Source organism: Triturus cristatus, chromosome 5_1 (assembly GCF_964204655.1).
Source record: "Triturus cristatus chromosome 5_1, aTriCri1.1, whole genome shotgun sequence".
NCBI lineage: Eukaryota > Metazoa > Chordata > Amphibia > Caudata > Salamandridae > Triturus > Triturus cristatus.
Window position 1 is genome coordinate 712,585,768 of NC_140587.1, and position 19,049 is coordinate 712,604,816.

A 19,049-nucleotide genomic window follows, 5' to 3' on the forward strand; every position below is an offset into this window, starting at 1 on the left:
GAATATATTGGAAAGTGATACTGAAAATATATTTTTCTGAATCATACCACCTCAGTTGATATTTCCAAATGTACTGTGAAATTTCATATGGGTATAAGTGCAAATTATGTTCTTTTCACAATTCTCTTAAATCTACGTTGTGAGCTTGTTTTCCTAAAAATAAAAGCATATATATATATATATATATATATATATATATAACACACACACACTTATTAGTTTCCCTGATGTTTTGAAATGCTTTGAATTCTGTTTGGTGGCTATTTTTTATTATTCATCTCAATACAGAATGCACTATTTCACATACATGAGATTGTCATTAAAATGAAGTCATCCACTTTATTACATACCGCTAACTATTGAGTTCAACTGTTAATATGTCTACTCATGTTAATGAAAGGTAAACTTTTCAATAAATGATGTATTATATTTATAACAAATGTATTGTAAATAGAATAAAATATAAACCTTAACTGTTTAATGACTTTTCTTGCAGAAATTATTATAATATGCTAAATTACTAAATTATGTTATCAACCAACAATAATGTACATAACCATTACACATTTTAACATGTTCATGAGTATATAAATGTAAATTGTTTTGACTACCATGATTTTGTTGTATTATTTCTTAAGGTTGTGGGATCTTGTTTTCAAAATAAAACTAAAAGCCACCCAAAATTGAAGCCACAATTTATATGACTACCAAAATCAGGATCATGTGAACCTTTATCATAAAAAAGAAAAAAGGGGGATTTCCAGGAAGGATTTGAATTGTTATGAATTAACCAGTTTATGACCAGCAAAGTTTAAATGGATGTGAGCTAATCTACTGGAACATTTGCTTTGCTTGGGTTGAGAGCATGATTGAATGAAATCAAGGTGAACCATAATAAAAAATAGTAGTTGCTCTTCTTTTGTAACCACTTTATTTTTATTTTCCACCATTACAGCAATGAAATGGATAATAGGCAATGCCAACCAACAATGAATTTGACACCCCTCACAACTAAACATTAAACCAATTGCATCAAAACAATGCTCAGAGGTACATGTTTATTCTGGTCAGTCGTTTTCTGAGGAGCTTTGTGCTTACAAAGACAGTAAGTCTTTGTGCTTACATGCAGCTCTGCGGACCAATTCAGGGACACTAGTTGGTGGCAATGTTAAAATTTGTTTCCTTTTCATGTATGTCTTGAAAGGTAGCCGTATGGATTGAAACTTGTCCATTCTATAATGCACCAAAGCTGTTAGTCTCTGGAGAGCATAGGTAGTCCATATTTCTCCACACTGTACATTTACTGTATTCATGGAAAGGTTGGCGGTTTCCAAAATTGGGCAAGAGCCCTGCCTACAGCCGACAGTATGTACATGATGAGTTTTCCAGAGTGGGTAGTTAGTGAATAGAGGTCGCCTATGCTGGGATTGCCTAGAAGAATAGGTAGCAGTTCCAGTGGGGGTGTGATTCCTGTTGTATCCCTAACAAGATTGTTTTCCTATAGCACTGAATTAGGGAACACAACCACTATATGTGAAAATGTTAACATTTCCCCACACCCCTTCCAGCAGATGTCTGAACTGCTGAACATTGTGTATAGTCATTTGAGAGGTAGGTTCCAGCGAGTTAGCAACTTCTTTGCATTTTCTTTGTGTAGTGCAGATGGACGAATTAGCTGCTCTACGTCATATCTTTTCCCACTTATCAAATGTGATTTTATGGCTGAGGTTTCTTTCCCATGCAGGTGAATATTTGTGTTTGGTATTTGGTCCAAGGTTTGTGATAGCTCGTCGTAGCAGGGTTATGTCTTTTAAAGTAATTTTGTGTGTAAATAAATGCAGTTGTTTCTCCTGCCGCTTTGTCCTTCATTCTCTGTGTCCCCTCCCAATGGAACAATTGTGTGACAGGGGTGTGGAATTTATTAAAATATCTACTTGTCCATCGGGCAGGTTGCTTCATAAATCTACTTGTCCTGTAACAAAATCCACTTGTCCCTTTGGTGCCATGTTGTGCTGCGACAGATAATGGCAGCAATCTCATGATATAAGAGCTCTTATATAGCCTCTCTGATTATGCCAGGGCTCATACCATAGTAGTGTTTGAGTACTAGCAATCCCTTTATGTTGCTACGTTTCTGCAGATCTACATACTGGGACTGAAGGTAGTGGTAAACAATAGTTCCAGGGTTGGAATGTCCTTTTGAGTCTGCAAACCTACTAACTTGCATGTTTTAAGGGTTTTCAACAACTCTTCTCTAATCTTTTCCAATACTGAGAAATTTTGTAAATTTACTCCTGACAATGGCAGAAGTAAACTTTCTTCCAGAGTCGGGAAAAAATTGGTTGAAGGGAAAATAAACTTGCAAACACTCAGGTTTTCGCATGAGCAAATCTACACATGCATATATGCTCATGCTAAAATGCAGTTCACAAATATTTTCTAGGAGTACTATCTCTTGCCCTACTGCTGTAAATTCTTGTGAATTCATGAAAGCCATATTGCTGCCCTAAATGCAAGGACAAATACCAAGGGTGCACTTTTGAGACTTTCTTTAATAATTGGGCCCCTAATTTGGTCTTACGTTAACCAGGACCTTGTGTGTTTATTAAAATTCTCTCTCTCTCTCTGCATCGGCTGGCTTCACGGTGAGTGACAGCATTCTGCTCTTTCACAAGGAGCATATATCGGCACACAAATTATTTTTGTTCAGTGCCAGCAACTAATGTGGCAGTGTGTGCTTTTTTGAGACCAATAACAATTTTTGCTTTAGCCAATGTTTGATATATTGGTGAGGGTCCGGCAGCTCTCACATCAATAAGGTTTTACAAAAACCATGCCAAAACAAGTCACGCATTGCCAAAACTAAAAAGCTGACCACCATTTCAGACCTATTGGATTTGCCAATGCTTGTTTTTTTAATGTTTCCCAAAATGTTATTGAAACTGGTTACGCCTATTTTCTAATATGAATATTTTGGGGAAATACTAGCATGCATCAAAACATTTTACTAAATGATGCTGCAAAGAAATGGTACCTGACATTTTACAGTAGTTAAGCAAAAAAAAATAAGTTTCCTACTTTCATTTTTTAGTAACATTTTATATTGAAAGCAAAAATCTTGCTTTCAAGCTTCTGGAAAAATGTACATCCAATCAGAGAGCAATCTGGGAAATTATGCATAGCCTCATATTGCTAAACTTTGAAACCGTTAGGACACATTTTTATACTGGAACCACTGTCAGTAGTGCATTCAGAACTTACATTTACTGAGAGCGCGCACTCTAATAATAAAGGCTTTCAATTAATGAACCATAAATTCAAGTTAGAACAGCATTAACATATGCACACAAATAATAACTTAACTGCAGCCAGTGCCCTTCCCTGATCCTTAATGGGGTACTGCAAACTAGCAGCCAGAGGGTTTGTACTGCAGGGGGTTGGGCCTGCTTGTCCCAAGGACAAAATGCACATTAAAACTTGTCGCCCTTGACCCCAAACAATATGTCCTGGGCGTCGGGCTATAGGAATTCCACATCCCTGGTGTGAGGCAGTAGTTCTACTCCCTTCCCATGCTCCTGTCTGCTTGTAACTCGTCCCAACGGCTGAGTTCGCTATCAAAATATACATTCCAGTTAGCAGACCACAGGTATGCAATGCCCGTTGGAAAATTGGGATTGCCCATAATGGGCATTAATGTGGATGGACAGAATGCACGCCTGTTTATGGTAGAGGGATATTGTGATGTCTAGGAAATGAAGAGGTTCTTGTCGCCTGTCGGCCATATGATAGCCTCTTTATCCGTGAAGAAGTGCACTCTTGTGAGTACATCTGGCATTAGGTTATTTTTCAGGTGGTAATGTGATAGCGCACTCTGTGCAGTCAAGGGAAGACAGGTCCATTGTTTAAGTGTGTAAGAGCTGCTGGAACAAGGCCAATATGTATTCTTCTTAGTCTTTATTGGGGATCTCTTTTGGCACCCTGCAGATTCAGATGTTGTTATTCCAGGCTCGATTTTCGATGTCAACCAGTTTATCTGAAAGAGACACGTTTGTGATAGATTCCTTACCTTAGAATATCCCAGGCGTCAGACTGGATCCGGAAAGTTTTTTTTCGTCAGCAGTATGCTTGCGCGTCGGTAGGCATCGTCGTGCGGCTCCACATACGTCGCTGGCGTCGTAGTCGCCGAGATGATGTCGTCGGAGATACTTAGACACGCCCACACACGCGGACGTCAGTTCTTTCTTTTTCCGCGCCAGCAAGCGCAGATCCGAGAGAGCGCGGTACTCCTAGTTTATCTTTTAACTTGGTTTTGAGACTTGTTTCCCTTGTTATGTCGAGTACTCGACTCCTGGTGCAGTAGGGATGTCCAGGTTTAAGTCCTGTAGGGACTGCCGTCGGACCATGTCGGTGGCGGACCCGCATGACTTGTGTCTCTTCTGCTTGGGGCACGTCCGAGTCGTGCCCCGATTGTCGGGCCATGGCGCCGAAGGCTTTGCGGGAGCATTCCCGAAAGTTGTTGGAGGCCCGGCAATCGGCTCCGCACCGCTCAAGCTCCTGCTCCAAGTTGTCACGGGACAGGTCGCGGAGCCGACACCATCGTTCGTCGGAATCCGGGACAGGTAAGTCAAGGCGCCAAAAGAAGTCGAAGAAGCGACAACACTCTTCGTCTAACCCTCACCGGTCGCGGGACGCAGTGGAGGGGGCGGGTGGTCACTCCCCCGCGGCTCCGGTGGAGCCTCAGTTGATGCCTTCGGCCTACCCGCCTTTCCCGGTCCCCCACGTGACTTCGGAAGAAATACAGGTATTCCTGTCGGCCATGCGCCGTTTGTTTCCCACATCGGATCACTCCGGAGCGCCTTCGGGCCCGTGGGGTGGTTCTGCCCCCGTGCCGCTGCCTTTGGCCCCCGGCTACGCTGGCAAGATACCCTGTGGCGCCATCAGCTTCGGCGCCGCGGTGGGCCTGACACCGCCTCTGGCGGCAGAGCCGACACCGTTGCCTACGGGGCCGGACTACGTCGACCCTGGATTAGTCTATTATACTCCGATTCCAATTCCAGGTGGTGAGTTTATTCCCTTTCCCCGGACTCCTAGTCTTTACCGGCCTCTTACACAGCCGGTGGATGAAGGAGAGTACTGGGAGGGGTCCGAGGACCCTCTTGCAGCTCAATGCGAGGATTAACCGAAGTGGGAAGGTGATATGGAAGGTCCAGGCGATCTGGATTTCTCTCCGCACCCTGGTACACTGTCCCCTGCTTCCATAGCTACGGAAGAGGTTGGGATTTTTTCTGTGGTGTTGCGCAGGGCGACTGAGGCTCTTAACCTTGAGCTCCCAACTGTGCTTATCAGGACCAATCTCCTGACCGAGGTGCTGCAGCCAGTGACCTCTTCTGCGGAGCCGCTACTGCCCTTTAATGACGCGCTTACAAGCATTCCGTTAAGCACCTAGACCAAGCCTAACACAGGGTTTCCTGTGGATTAGAGTGTGGTGCAACGTCAACGCCTGTCCCCAGGCAACCCCAGTTTTCTCACGCAACACCCAACGCCCGAGAGTCTGGTTGTCCAGGCCTCTGCCTCTCCGAGCGCGTTCCCTTCTGCACCCCCAGACAAGGAATCTAAAAAACTGGAGCAGTTTTGAAAAAAGATTTTCACCTCTGCCAGTTTCGGGTTGCGGACGGTGAATACTGCGTGCCTGTTGGCCTGCTATTCCCACTCTGTGTGGGACGCAGTCGCACAGGTGCTGCCTCAGTGTCCAGTGGAGGCTCGGGCGGTGCTCTACCAAGCCATTACTGAAGGGAGAGATGCTGCGAAATTCACTTACCGTTGTGGTCTTGACACAGCCGACTCCCTCAGCAGGCCAATTTCCACAACGGTGGCGCTACGCCATTACACCTGGCTCAGAACTACTGGCTTCTCAGGGGATGTCCAGAACACTTTGTTGGACATGCCTTTTGATGGCACACACCTATTTGGTGACAAGGCGGATAGCACTTTGGAGCGCTTAAAGGACTCCCGGGCTATGGGCCAGTCCTTTAGTCTTGCCACCACGCGTGCTCCCTTGGGGTCTGCTGTTCACTCCTTTCGAGGTCAAAGTCGAGGCGCCCAAACGCGTTCCTTTCAGAGCCGCCAGCCTGCGCAGCTGCAGTCTCAGCGCAGCCGGGGTCGGGGTGCCCGCCGAGGTGGGTCACGGGGCCAGCGGGCGGGTCAGTCCACCACTGCCCCTGCTGCTGCTGCCTCAAAACCTTCCTAGTCCAGTGTTTCAGGCCCACCAGACGTCAGTGGGCGGCAGGATTCGCCATCACCTCCCCCACTGGCGCCCCATCACTTCGGACAGGTGGGTTCTGCAGCTAGTCCGACTGGTCTACTACCTCCCCTTCGAGACTACCGCCTCCGTACCACCGCATGTCGGGGGATCACTTGGCACTTCTCCAGCAGGAAGTTGCCGCCCTCTTGGCTAAGGGGGCCATCGACTGCGTTCCGACGTAGGTCGTAGTTGTTATTCCCACTACTTGTTGATTCCAAAGGAGGACAAGGGCCTGTGTCCTATCTTAGACCTCCGGAACGTCAATTGCTTCCTCCGGAAGGAGAAGTTCAAGATGCTCATGCTTGCTCAGGTCTTGTATTCCCTAGACCCACAAGACTGGATGGTAGTGTTGCACTTGCAGGATACCTATTTTCATATCCCCATCCTGCCGGTCCTCCGGCGTTACCTGCGGTTCACGGTAGGCCATGAGCACTTTCAGTTCACCGTGCTCCCTTTCGGCCTTTCCAGCGCCCCTCGTGTGTTCACGAAAGTGATGGCGGTGGTCGCAGCTCATCTGCGCAGTTCAGGGGTTTCAGTCTTCCCCTATCTCGATGACTGGTTGTTGAAGGCTGGCTCGCCCCAGGCAGTCGTCTCCCACCTCCAGACTACGGCCGACCTCCTGCATTCGCTGGGGTTTTCCATCAACGTGCCGAAGTCGCATCGGATTCCCTCTCAGAAGCTCCTTTTCATCAGAGCGGTTCTGGATACGGTGCAATTTCGGGTTTATCATCCCGAACAGCGAGTCCAGGACATACAGGCTATGATTCCGATCTTTCAGCCCTGGTCCTAGGTTTTGGTCAGGAAGACCCTGAGACTGCTATCTCTCATGGCCTCCTGCATCCTGCTGATCAATCATGCCAGGTGGCATATGCGTGCTCTGCTGTGGGACCTAAAGTTCCAATGGGCGCAGCATCGGGGAAACCTGTCTGACTACCTCCAGATCTCGGAGGGCACTGCACAGGACATGCAGTGGTGGCTCACGGACCAGCGTTGGGTCAGTGGGACCCTTCCCCAACCGGAGCACACAGTGGTGACGGATGCGTCCCTCCTGGGATGGTGTGGCCACATGGGAGAGGCAGAGATCAGAGGCCTCTGGTCTCCGGCGGAGTCCATGCTCGATATCAACCTTTTGGAGCTCTGGGCGATCCTACTTGCACTGAAAGCATTCCTACACTCTGTCAAGGGGAGAGTAGTGCAGGTGTTCACGGACAACACCACCGCCATGTGGTACTGCAACAAGCAAGGCGGGGTGGGGTCGTGGACCCTATGTCAGGAGGCTTTGCGTCTCTGGACATGGCTGGAACGTCAAGGCATTTACTTGGTGGTTCAACACTTGGCAGGTTCTCTGAACGCCAGGGCGGACGAACTCAGCCGCAGGTGCATGTTGGGTGACGAATGGCGTCTTCACTCGGACGTGGCGCAAGGTCTCTGTCAGCAGTGGGGAGAACCTTGGTTAGATCTATTCGCCACCGAAGAGAACGCGCAATGTCAGCAGTTCTGCGCATTGGAGTTTCCAAGGCGGCACTCGCTCGGAGACGCTGTTTGTTGCGAGTGGAGTTGCGATCTGTTGTACGCCTTTCTGCCTATACCACTTCTACCCAGACTGCTGAAGAAGATCAGATGCGACCGGGCCCAAGTCATTCTTGTGGCACCAGACTGGGCTCGAAGAGTTTGGAATCGCTAGCTACTCAGTATGAGCGTGGATCCCCCGATCCGACTGCCTCTTCAGGAGGATCTCCTGTCGCAGCACCAGGGGACGGTCCTCCACCTGTCCAGCCTCCACCTCCTTGCGTGGAGATTGAGCGGCGACAGTTGATTCCATTTGACTTGCCTCCTAAAGTCTGTAATGTGATTCTGGCAGCCAGGCGTCCCTCGACTACACTGTATACGCCTGCCGGTGGAAACAATTTGTGGCATGGTGCACGGCGAAAGCTGTAGTTACCCTTTCTGCCCCTCTTTCTGAGGTCCTATTGTTCCTTCTCTCTTTGGCCCAGCAGTGCTCTGCTCTGGGCACTATCAAGGGCTACCTTTCTGCTCTTTCAGCCTTTCTCGGGCTGCCTGATCAGCCCTCTCTTTTCAAGTCCCCTGTTAGTAGATTTCTCAAAGGCATTACTCACCTTTTCCCTCCTATTCCTTTTGTAATGCCTCAGTGGGATTTGAACCTGGTTCTCACATACTTAATGTGCGCTCCCTTTGAGCCTCTTAATAACTGTCCTTTGAGGTTACTAACTTTAAAAACTGCCTTCCTGGTGTTCATCACCTCCGCCAGGCGTGTGAATGAGCTTCAGGCTCTTTCAAGTAAACCTCCTTTCCTGGCGATTCATCTAGACAAGGTTGTGCTTCGACCACGTCCCACCTTTCTACCAAAAGTAGTCACTGCCTTTCATCTCGGGCAAACTGTTACTTTGCCCACTTTCTTTCCGTCTCCACATCCTTCAAGAGAGGAAGAGAGGCTCCACCGTCTGGACCCAAAACGTGCGCTTTCATTCGATCTCAACCGCACTCAGCAGTTCCGGGTGGATGACCAGCTCTTTGTTGGCTACGTGGGTGTCAAGAAAGGTCGGGCTGCGCACAAGCGGACTATCTCCCGATGGGTTGTCTTGTGCATTAAAGCCTGTTACTCTCTGGCTAAAAAGGAACCTCCGGTAGGGCTGCGCACCCATTCTACCAGGGCCACAGCAGCTACTAAAGCATTGGGATGCGGTGTCCCCCTGCAAGATATCTGTCAGGCAGCTACGTGGGCCTCGCTGCATACTTTCACTAAGCACTATTGCCTTGACAGTCAAGTCCGGAGAGATGGCTTCTTTGGCCAGTCGGTTAACCATGACTTTCTGGTGTGATTTCATTTCGCAGACCCTCCTGGGTTGGTAATGCTTGGGTATGTATTCTAAGGTAAGGAATCCATCACTAACGTGTCTCTTTTAGATGCACAAGTTACTTACTTGTGTAACGATATATCTGTAAGGGACATTAGTCAGTGATAGATTCCTTACCGCCCTCCCATCCTCCCCGTTCTGAGAACTGTTCTCTAGGGTTCAGGTTATCCCTTTCAGGGCCCTAGTTCTATTGCACCAGTAGTTGGTCTCTGGCATGGCTCTGCGTTCCTGGCGCGGAAAGTCGTGTACAGAACTGACGTCAGCGCGCATGGGTGGCGCCTAAGTAGTCTCCGTGATGTCATCTCAGAGCTTACGACACCAGCGACGTACGCGGAGCTGCACTATGACGCCTACCGACACGCAAGGGTGCTGCTGACGAAAACTTTCTGGATCCAGTCTGATGCCTGGGAATCTTCTAAGGTAAGGAATCTATCACTAACTAATGTCTCTAACAGATATATCGTTACACAAGTAAGTAACTTGTGCGTCGATGATATCCTTTGGATGAATTTGTATGGCAGTCACCCTTTGGGCCAGCTCATGGGAGGTTATAGCAACTTCATTTTCTAACTGGTCTAGGTGTGATTCAGTCCACTGTATGGCGTGATCCAGGTCTTTGATGGCGCCCTGCCGTCATATCCTTGTGAAATTCCACCAGAATTGCCTTGATATCCCCTTTGGTGGACAGGTTCTGATGGTCTGCAGTCAATGTTTCTGTAGCTTTGTACGTGTGGGCTGCAGCTTCTGTCTGCTGGATTTGGGTCTTTTATGGTCTTGTGGGTGTAGTAACATATGGTTGCTGCCTTAGAAGTCTTCCGTTTTGCCGTTGCCATGGTACGACGAAGCAGAATTGGGGGTCAGTGGGTGCCCCAGAGCCTTGTAGATGACGTCTGTCTGCGTCTCCTCGCCACAGGTTCTGGGAGTCAGCAGTTGCACCTATCTGCCATGATCTGTCAATGCCTCCAACAAGCCATCCCATTTCCAAGAAGAGGCTAGGTGGTATAGCCGTAGTCCATGGGCTAAGACCTGTCAATGGCGCAATTATGGCGGGGCTATCACCGACACTTTATTTAGGTCAGGCCAATGAGGGTTTGCATTAGTCCTGGTTGTGCTAGATGATCATCCCCTCCCGCCCTCGTACGCGCCCAGTTAGTGTGCCCCAAAAGGAATGAGGTTGGCCAGGTTCCGTGGCACTTGCCTTCTGACAGGGAAGGCACACACTTCCTCTTCTTTATCTCCGCTGCTGTGGTAGGCGCTAGGGACAGCGGACGCATTTCCAGGATTGCAGCTGCCGTCTTGAGTCTTATTGTTGGAGTACTGGGGAGCTCCCCATGTAGACACTAAAATCCAGTGTCTGTTCATGGTGTCTTCAGAGCAATGTGCACCCTTTTGAATCTTCTCCAGATAACACGTTGCCTTATCTTCTGTCCCTGGCTAAATCAGGCATTATGTACATTTCTATTAAGCTACATCTTGCCGCTATCTCTACTTAGAGACGTTCCTCTGCAGGATTATCCCTTTGTTTGTTTTGACTGGTAAAATAGTTCATGAAAATACTTTTCAGTGTACTCTCCTATTAGAGCTCCTCCAGATTGGAGACTTAATTTAGTATCTGAAAGAGACATCTAGCCGCAGATTCCTTAACTTAGAATATCTCCCCAGGCGTCAGACTGGATCCGGAAAATCTTTTTTCCCCCAGCAATACCTCTGCATGCCGGGAGGTGGCGTCGCCCGGCTCTGTCCTGACGTTGTCCACGGAAGTGACGTCAATGGAGCCATATTAGCCCCTCCCGGCGTTCTGACGTCAGTTTTTTTCTTTTCCACGTCCTAACGCGGATCCGAGAAAGTGATGCTTCTGGACTGTTTTTGTTATCTTCAGGGCTTCTTGACGCCTTTTTGCGTCAAGGAACAGTGTGTTCGATGCCTGCAGGCTTCAAGCCGTGCCGGTCCTGCTCGTTCAGATTTCAGCGACTGACCCTCACAAAATCTGTATGTGGTGCTTGGGCGAGCACCACGACTCTGTGCCACCAGCTGCAACCGAAATCCCTGCGGGAAAGCCGCATAAAGCTGCTGTCTGCCAGGACGTCCCAAACGGACCCCTCGCGACACCGGTCTCCTTCTCCAGCGGAGACGTCCACGCGGAGCCAGTCCTCCCAGGAGGACGTTCCTGTTCGGGCAGGTTCCGGGACGGTTGCCATCATTTGCCTACCTCAGGTAAGTACAAACGGAAGTTGCGGAAGTAGCTTCGTGTCGACATCACATCGGGGCCCGCGGCTCCCGGTCTTTGCCGTACTCGGGCCCCCAGGAGTCGGACCCCGCATATCACCCGTTTCCGACCTCAGATGGAGGACTACTGCAGGGCCCTGCAGTCCTTTCTTGCTTTGCCCTCCCTCCCTGGCGCGCCTTCAGGCCCTACAGGATGGGTAAGGACTCCGGTCGGGACTCCGCCGGCGGGTTTACCTTCGGCTACCACCGAGTGCCCCGACTCTGACTCCGGAGTCGCCGCAACGTCAGGACACAGCCCAGAGGGGCAACCCATGACGTCTAGCCTTTCCAAAGCACCGTCACACAGCCTTCCAAGGCTCCCTGCGGCGTCGCGGAGGAGGCTGCAGCGCGATGCGCGACACCGCTTCGGAGCACTCTCTCCCCGCAGGTTTCCACCTCGGGGGATGTTGAATCTACGTCGGTTCGACACCGGCTGGTCGAGGCCTTTTTGGAGGTCGCCGACGCCGGCTCAACTCGGATGGTCGAGGCCTTTTCAGAGGTCGCCAATGCTTGCTCCACTCGGCCAGTCAAGGCCTTTTCGGAGGTTGCCGACGCCACCTCGACGACGTTCGACGCAGTACCATCTCCGGCTTTATTGGTGGAGGATGTGGTCCAAGTGGATTCCCCACCCCGGAGTCATTTCAACGCTCTCCGAAGCGGACGCCAGTGGGGCATTGGCCTACTCATTCTTTTGCTGTGCCTCTGTTAGGTGGCCGGATTAGCTTGCGTCCGTCACCTACTGATGACTTACTGTCACTGCCTCGCAGGGTCACGGAGGCTAGTGGGACGTTTGGCAGGGTTGTTTGCATGGCTGCAGACATTTTGAGGATGCAACCACCCTCAGTCTCTACACCTTCGGAGCCTTTGCTGGATCTTCTCCACCAGTGCGTTGGGGACATGGAGCCATTGTTGCCATTTGTGGAGTCGTTATTTGACATCCTTCTTGGGACGTGGGCGAGGCCCTCTTCGGGGGACCCCGTGGATCGTGCTGTGGCACATCGCCCGGCTCCCGATGACCCCACCTGTTTGATCCTCCATCCTGGGGCTGGAGGACTTGTGCTTCAGGCAGCGCTCTCTACCACTCCTGTTCCGTTGCATCCTCCCACTCTGGAGTCCCGGTGGTTGGAGTCATGTGGCCGCGATGTGTTTGCGTCCGCCAGCTCGGGACTCCAGTCCCTAAACACGTTGTGTGTTTGCTCTGGCGCCTTTTGCCTTTTGGGACTCTGTGGAGCAGCTCCTCCCCGCCTTGCCGGAGAGCTCTCGTGCCGATCTGGCCCGCCGTGTCCGTGATGGCCATGATATGGCGCAATTTTCGATTTGGTCTGCCATGGACACCACTCACTCTGAGGGTTGTGCTATGGCCAGGTTGGTTGTCATGCGCCGCCATGCGTGGCTGCGCGATGGCGTTTTCCCAGAGCATGTTCAGGAGTGGCTTTGAGATCTACCATTTGATGGGGTCACTCTTTTTGACGCCCATGCTGATTCGGGGTCAGGTGCCTCCTGTCTGTTTGATTGCCTTCCCAGGTTTTAATCCTCGTGGAGGATTTTTGGTTTTGTGGCGGTGCCGTCACTTTCTTTTCTGTTACCCGTTGTGGGTTGCAGATGTTCTGGGTTGTGACGCTGTTAAGCCGTGTTATTTCCTTATTCTGGTACAGCTGGTTAAGCTGTGTTTACCTTTCTTTTGAGCCTCTGCCTACGAGCTTGTCTCAAGAGGGACCCTTCTTTTGTAGGGTTGTGCCTTACCCTATGTGGGGTATTTGTTGGCAGTTATATTGCTACTCTTCCTTACCCAGGAAATTTTGCCGCAAGTTGACTCTTCCTACTGTTGTAGGATGTCTCCTCTGGTGAGATCTATGGGGTTGGTTTCTCTCTTGGGGTTACAATTGGTTGTCTACGGTTGGTCCGTAATACATCCCCGCCTCCGTAAGAGCGTCCTTCCCTGCGGTTTCATTGGGCTTTTGTCATGCCTGTTTTTTCCTGGCGTGTTCTTGCAGCCTCGCTGTGCCCATCTTGCCTGTCTCAGGTGGACATGCGCCCCTGGGGGCAGATTCCTCTCTTCCGTTCCGGAACATTCTCTTCTGTTCCGGAACATTCTCTTCTGTATTCTGTGAATACTTGCCGTATTGGTGCATACAGGTTGTTGCTCTGTCTTTTCTTGTGGCTTAAGCACTGTCGGGGTTCTTGCCTAGGGCAAGGGGAGTTCCCGCCGGCTCTGTCTCAGCTGTGTATTGCCTCCTACCCCACTTCCCTAGCAGGGTCTATGATCCCTTGCTAATTGCAGGACAGGGGGTCCAGTTTGTCCGTTCCTGCCCTGTGCATATTTTAGTTCTTCAAGGAGTGGCTCTTGTCTATGACTTTCTGCCACCGGATCTGTGCTCCACCCCAGCTGTTTCTTGGGTTGTGGGTTCTTACTCACATTTGTAGCACTGGTGATGGGCTCCCCACCAGCTGTTTTTCTGGGTGTGAGTTCTTACTCCCATTCTGGCACAGTTGCTTCTTTAGGTAGCCCTACTGTTCATGTATTCTTCTCGACATTCTCCTTGTTGGTAGACGGTGTCGGTCTATGGCGGTGTATGTATTTTTGGTGACAGACTGCTGTCTGCGCCTTCTCCTAATCATTAATTGGCAGTATTGTGGTCTATGTTTCCACCTGCCTCACGGGAGACCAGGTTTCTTCCCCCTCGGGGAACTGTTGTTTTTTCTGCGTTCTGTGACTGTTATGCCGCACACCGGTACAGTGGTACAGATTGAGCGACTTCCCTGTTTAGGGTTTTGTCACTTCACGTATGCGTGGCAACATTCCTGTCTCTTTGTGTATATGTCTTAGGTTCTGTAGGAGAGTAGGGTCTGCTTTCTATGTTCACCCCCACTTTTTGCTTTTGCTTCACTGGTTTTCGACTTTGATGTGGCTGTGGGCCTGCTAATCAGACCCACAGCCCAGCTGTTCTCTCCCTAAACTAATACTATGTACTTTAGGTGCATAACCCAATTGGATAGGATCACCTTATTGGCCCCTGTACAGTGTACCTTAGGTACCCAGGGCATAGGTGTACCCTAGGCCTACCAGGGGCTGCAGCATGTATTGTGCCACCCCTAGCCTGGCCTTCCATTATGCCACAACTGGCTGATCACTCAGCTGGGGCAAGGTCGTGTAATCACCCCTTGCTTAGGTATAGTATTCCTATACCTACCTTATATATAGACACATGTGTACCTATCAGCCACTCCTATGGCAGGCCTTAACAATCCTGCAGGCAGAGTGCTTGGTAACGTGTGAGATGGTGCTCTAGCATGAGCTGAGCCTGTCTGCAGCTTTCGGAACTATGTCCTTATAGCTGTTCTATGATATAGCCTACTATATACTCTTAAAGTACCTTATAATCTTAAACGGTTATGGTAACTATGGTTTGGCTTTATCAAAACATGTCGTGTAAGGTGTCTAACACTTTGGAATAATACCCCCATACCATTTCTGGCCATGAGGATATTATTCCTCCCTTCTAGAGGAAGAAGACATGTTGAAACCTACTTACCCGGTTAAAGTTAACCAGAGCCCCAGCATCACAAAATGGATGCTGCTGCCACAGACACAAGTCTGACCTCCTGCTGCTGGGAGTCCCTCCAGCGAGGGAGGCTTGGACAATAGGTTTCCTGCCTTGGGAGGTGCGAGCACCACCCCAGACAGGAGTTAGTGTATTGGGGCAGGGAGGGATGAAAGAAACTAGACACTTCCTGGGGCACACAAGGTGTCCCATGCATAGTCCAGTTCAAACCAGCGCTGGGGCACTCCAGCCCCAGCTCTGGCGCGAAACTGGACAAAGGAAAGGGGGTGTAGCCACTCCCCTTCCTGGTCCCACCCATAGGAGGGACCTTGCAGGTAGCCCAGCCCACTAGCCCAGTATATCAGTAGCTAGCTGAGCCCTGCTAAATTAGATTAACCTGAATCTGCAACTTGTACAGAAACTCTGGACCTTCGACATTCGACCTCAGGAAGAAGACTGAAGAAATCTCCCTTGTGGCCAAGGAGTGACCACCCTGGGCAACCAGGCACCATCCAGCGACCGCTGCTTTGCGACTGATCCTACGAGGGACGACTGCAGAGACTGACCAGCGCCGAGACTTCCAGACACCTCTGACCCAGATCCACATCTACAGCGAAGCTGAGACCCGTGGAGGCGACGAGGGACGTGAGACCGGCGACTTGGGAAAAGTGGCTAGTAACTGACTAGCGCGACTTCCGAGGCTCCCTCGAGGCTGTGCTTGGGGAATTGAGAAGCCCCACTCCCGAGCACCATCTGCAAAGAAGATCAGCTCCCCACACTTCACGTGTTCTGCGTGGGGCCCTTCTGCACCTGTGTTGCTCGACGTGTTGTCCGGTTGCTGGCCCGTTGGCTAGTAGCCTCTGCGACGACGAACCTTTTGTTTCATCTTGCTGGTCCGGCTCCTCCAGACTGGCACCCGCTCCTCTGTGAAAGAGAAGCACCCCAGACCTTCCTGGTCTGCACCAGAAGCAAGTCCTCCATCCTGCGTGGGTTCCGCTTGCCAAGGCTTGTTGGGTCCTGACTCGACTTCGCCGCCGCCGACAGCAAGAGCCTTCGTGGGACAGCTCACCTCCTGGTCCTGGTCGTCCTCGACGTCTCCTGGTACCCGTGACTGCTGCGACAAGCTTCACCTCTTCACCTGCATCTTCACGACATCGCCTGGTTCCTTCCCGGCTCCTGGCTGGTGACCTAGACTCTGACCCTTCTGCTTGCAGGTTCCTTCCTTCTTGATCCCCACCTTGGGATCCACCGGACACTCTTCACTGACTGCCTGTCAGCAACTTTCCTTCAGGCATCCATAGAAGTCAACGACGAAACCCAACGCAAGTTCACACCTATGCACCCGCAGCCCGTGGGCTAGGTAACTTGGGTACTTCGATGCTCACAAGGGTATTGACTATCCTAGGGTCTAGTTTCCGAGTCTCGACTTTCTAGCTATACCAGAAGTGTCCTAAAACTGTTAATTTCTAACTGCTAGTAATTCTATCGACTTTTACGCATTACGAGTGAGTGTTTTCCCTCTGCACCTGAATCCCGTGGGCCTCCCACTTCCTAACCTTTGGTAGTATAGTGTAGCCCCAGCGATTCCCTAGGCCTATCCTGTGTTCGTGACAGTGGTTCTTATACCACTTACTTAGTATATGGTTTGCGTGGCCCCTAGGGCCTAACTGTATTACTTTTCTGTGTGACTTAATGTATGCTTAAATAAGACTGTGTTGTACTTACCTCGAATCTCATAAAGAGTGCTGAGGGTTTGACTAGAATAAATACATTCTATTTTTATATATATCTGTTGTGGTGTCCTTTCATTTGGTATTCAAGGGATTACATATGGTATAACAGCTGGCTTCACATGCCATTCAGAGTTTAGCCTAAGACTGCTCTTGTCCATGCTACCACTAGGATAGCTGGTCTATAAGGTTGACTTTACAACCAATCACCATAAGCGTTGTTTGGACTGATACAAGGTGTACACTAGAATTAGTGACATCATATATCAGGCCAACTTCTCACATTGGTGAGCAGCTATTGGGATCTGAGCTTGCTGTTGTGATACCATTGTAATCTTGAGATACTAAATTGAAAGATCACACAGATATTGTCTAGGTACATATAACATAGATTATAATACTTAAGTCCTACTGGACTTAGTTGTTGTAGGTTGAAGGGATTAACACACCCTGACTACAACTACTAGAGCGGTTTAGTAGAAACAACTAGTGTAGGTAGGTCCACACACCACACCCTCACTAGATCATGTCTCTGGGAGGAGATCAAGGAGATTCTCTCTCAGGAGGGGCAGATCTGAGAAAGATCCCCTCTAGATAGGATACCCTAACTTTTCAGGAGATGAGACAAGTGTGTACCTCCAGAAAGTTAAAACAGGGTGCAAACCCTACCCTCCTTCAGCTAGTGCAGATCCTAGAGGAATATGATGCTCTTAGGGCCTCACAGGCTGGTACCCTAGGCACAAGGGAGGGTCTACCCGTCACAGATGAGTCAGAGGGGACTTCAGATGAAGAGGTAGACAGCCAGGGCCAAGTAGGAAGACTTAGCCAGGCTAACCTAAGCTTACATGGGAGTTTGCATGGGGTCCCCCCATACAGACCCCCAAGTGGGCTTAACCAGAGAAGCAGGAGAGACAGATCCTTTTCAAGGGAATCCATCCACTCCCATGTCTCTAGCATCTCCAATGCCTCTTCTCAAAGGGGAATGACTTCCCCCAGAGAAAAGAGCATGAAGCCAGAATGAGGGAAGCTAATCTAAGGATTGAGAGGGAAGAACTTGCCCTTGCCAAGGAGAAGCTTGCTCTGGCTAGAGAGCAAAAGTTGAGTGGGTTAGAACCCACTGGTGGCAGCAATATCCCTAAGGATAGAGACAGGCACTATGATAATAGAAACCTGAGCAAGATTGTCCCTCCCTACAAGTGTGGGGATGACATCCACAAATGGATAACTGCTTTGGAGAGGGCTTGCAAAGTACAGCAGGTACCCCAAAGTCAGTGGGCCGCTATCTTGTGGCTCTCCTTCTCTGAGAAAGGTAGAGACAAGCTCCTCACAGTTAGTGATGAGGATGCAGACAATTACACTGTCCTGAAGAGTGCTCTAATTGATGGGTTTGGCCTAACCACTGAACAATACAGGTTGTTGTTCAGGGATACCCAGAAGACATAGACTCAGGACTGGACTGACTTTGTAGATTGTGCCACTTAGGTTCTGGAAGGCTGGCTAGTGGGAAGTAAGGTTAAGGACTATACAGGATTGTATAATTTGATCATGAGAGAACAAATCCTTAACAACTGTCAAAACAAGCTACTGCATCAACACCTGATTGATTCTGATCTGACTTCTCCCCAAGAATTGGGAAAGAAGGCAGATAGATGGGTCAGGACTAGAGTTAAGCAGAAAAACCAGAACCAGGGCGGTGATCAGAAAAAGGCAGACCAGAAGGGTAATGATCAGAAACAAAAAGACCAGAAGTCTTCACCAGGCCCCCAAAAGGCTCAAGGGGAGGGTGGTCCCAAAAAGGATAAAAAGAAAGATGGCCAAAAGAAACCATGGTGCAACTATTGTAAGTCCAACTCACATTGGTTTAGTGAGTGCACCAAAAAGGATAAGCCCCCAACCACCATTGCCCCTAAGGCAACTGTACCCCCTAGTTCAGCTGTAAGTGGTGGTTCCCAGCAAAAGGGTGTAGTAGGGTTAACCCTGGGAACTGAGGAGGATTCTGGCCTAGTCAGAATACCTACTCAGGCTGTTCTGATCTGTGATGGGGACTTAGCTTTGTCCTCTACTGTAGGCCCCAGTAACCTGGGCAAGTACAGACAGACTCCTTTTATCAACCAAAGAATGGCTGAGGCCTACAGGGACACTGGGGCTAGTGTCCCAATGGTGACACCTGCCTTTGTGGACCCTGGACAGATCATACTAGGTGAGAACTACCTAGTGACCAACGCTAGCAATGCCACTACCTCCCATAGTGTGGCAATTGTTAACTTCTCCTGGGGAGGGGTAACTGGCCTCAAGAAAGTTGTTGTTAGTTCAGACCTTCCTGTGGAGTGTTTAC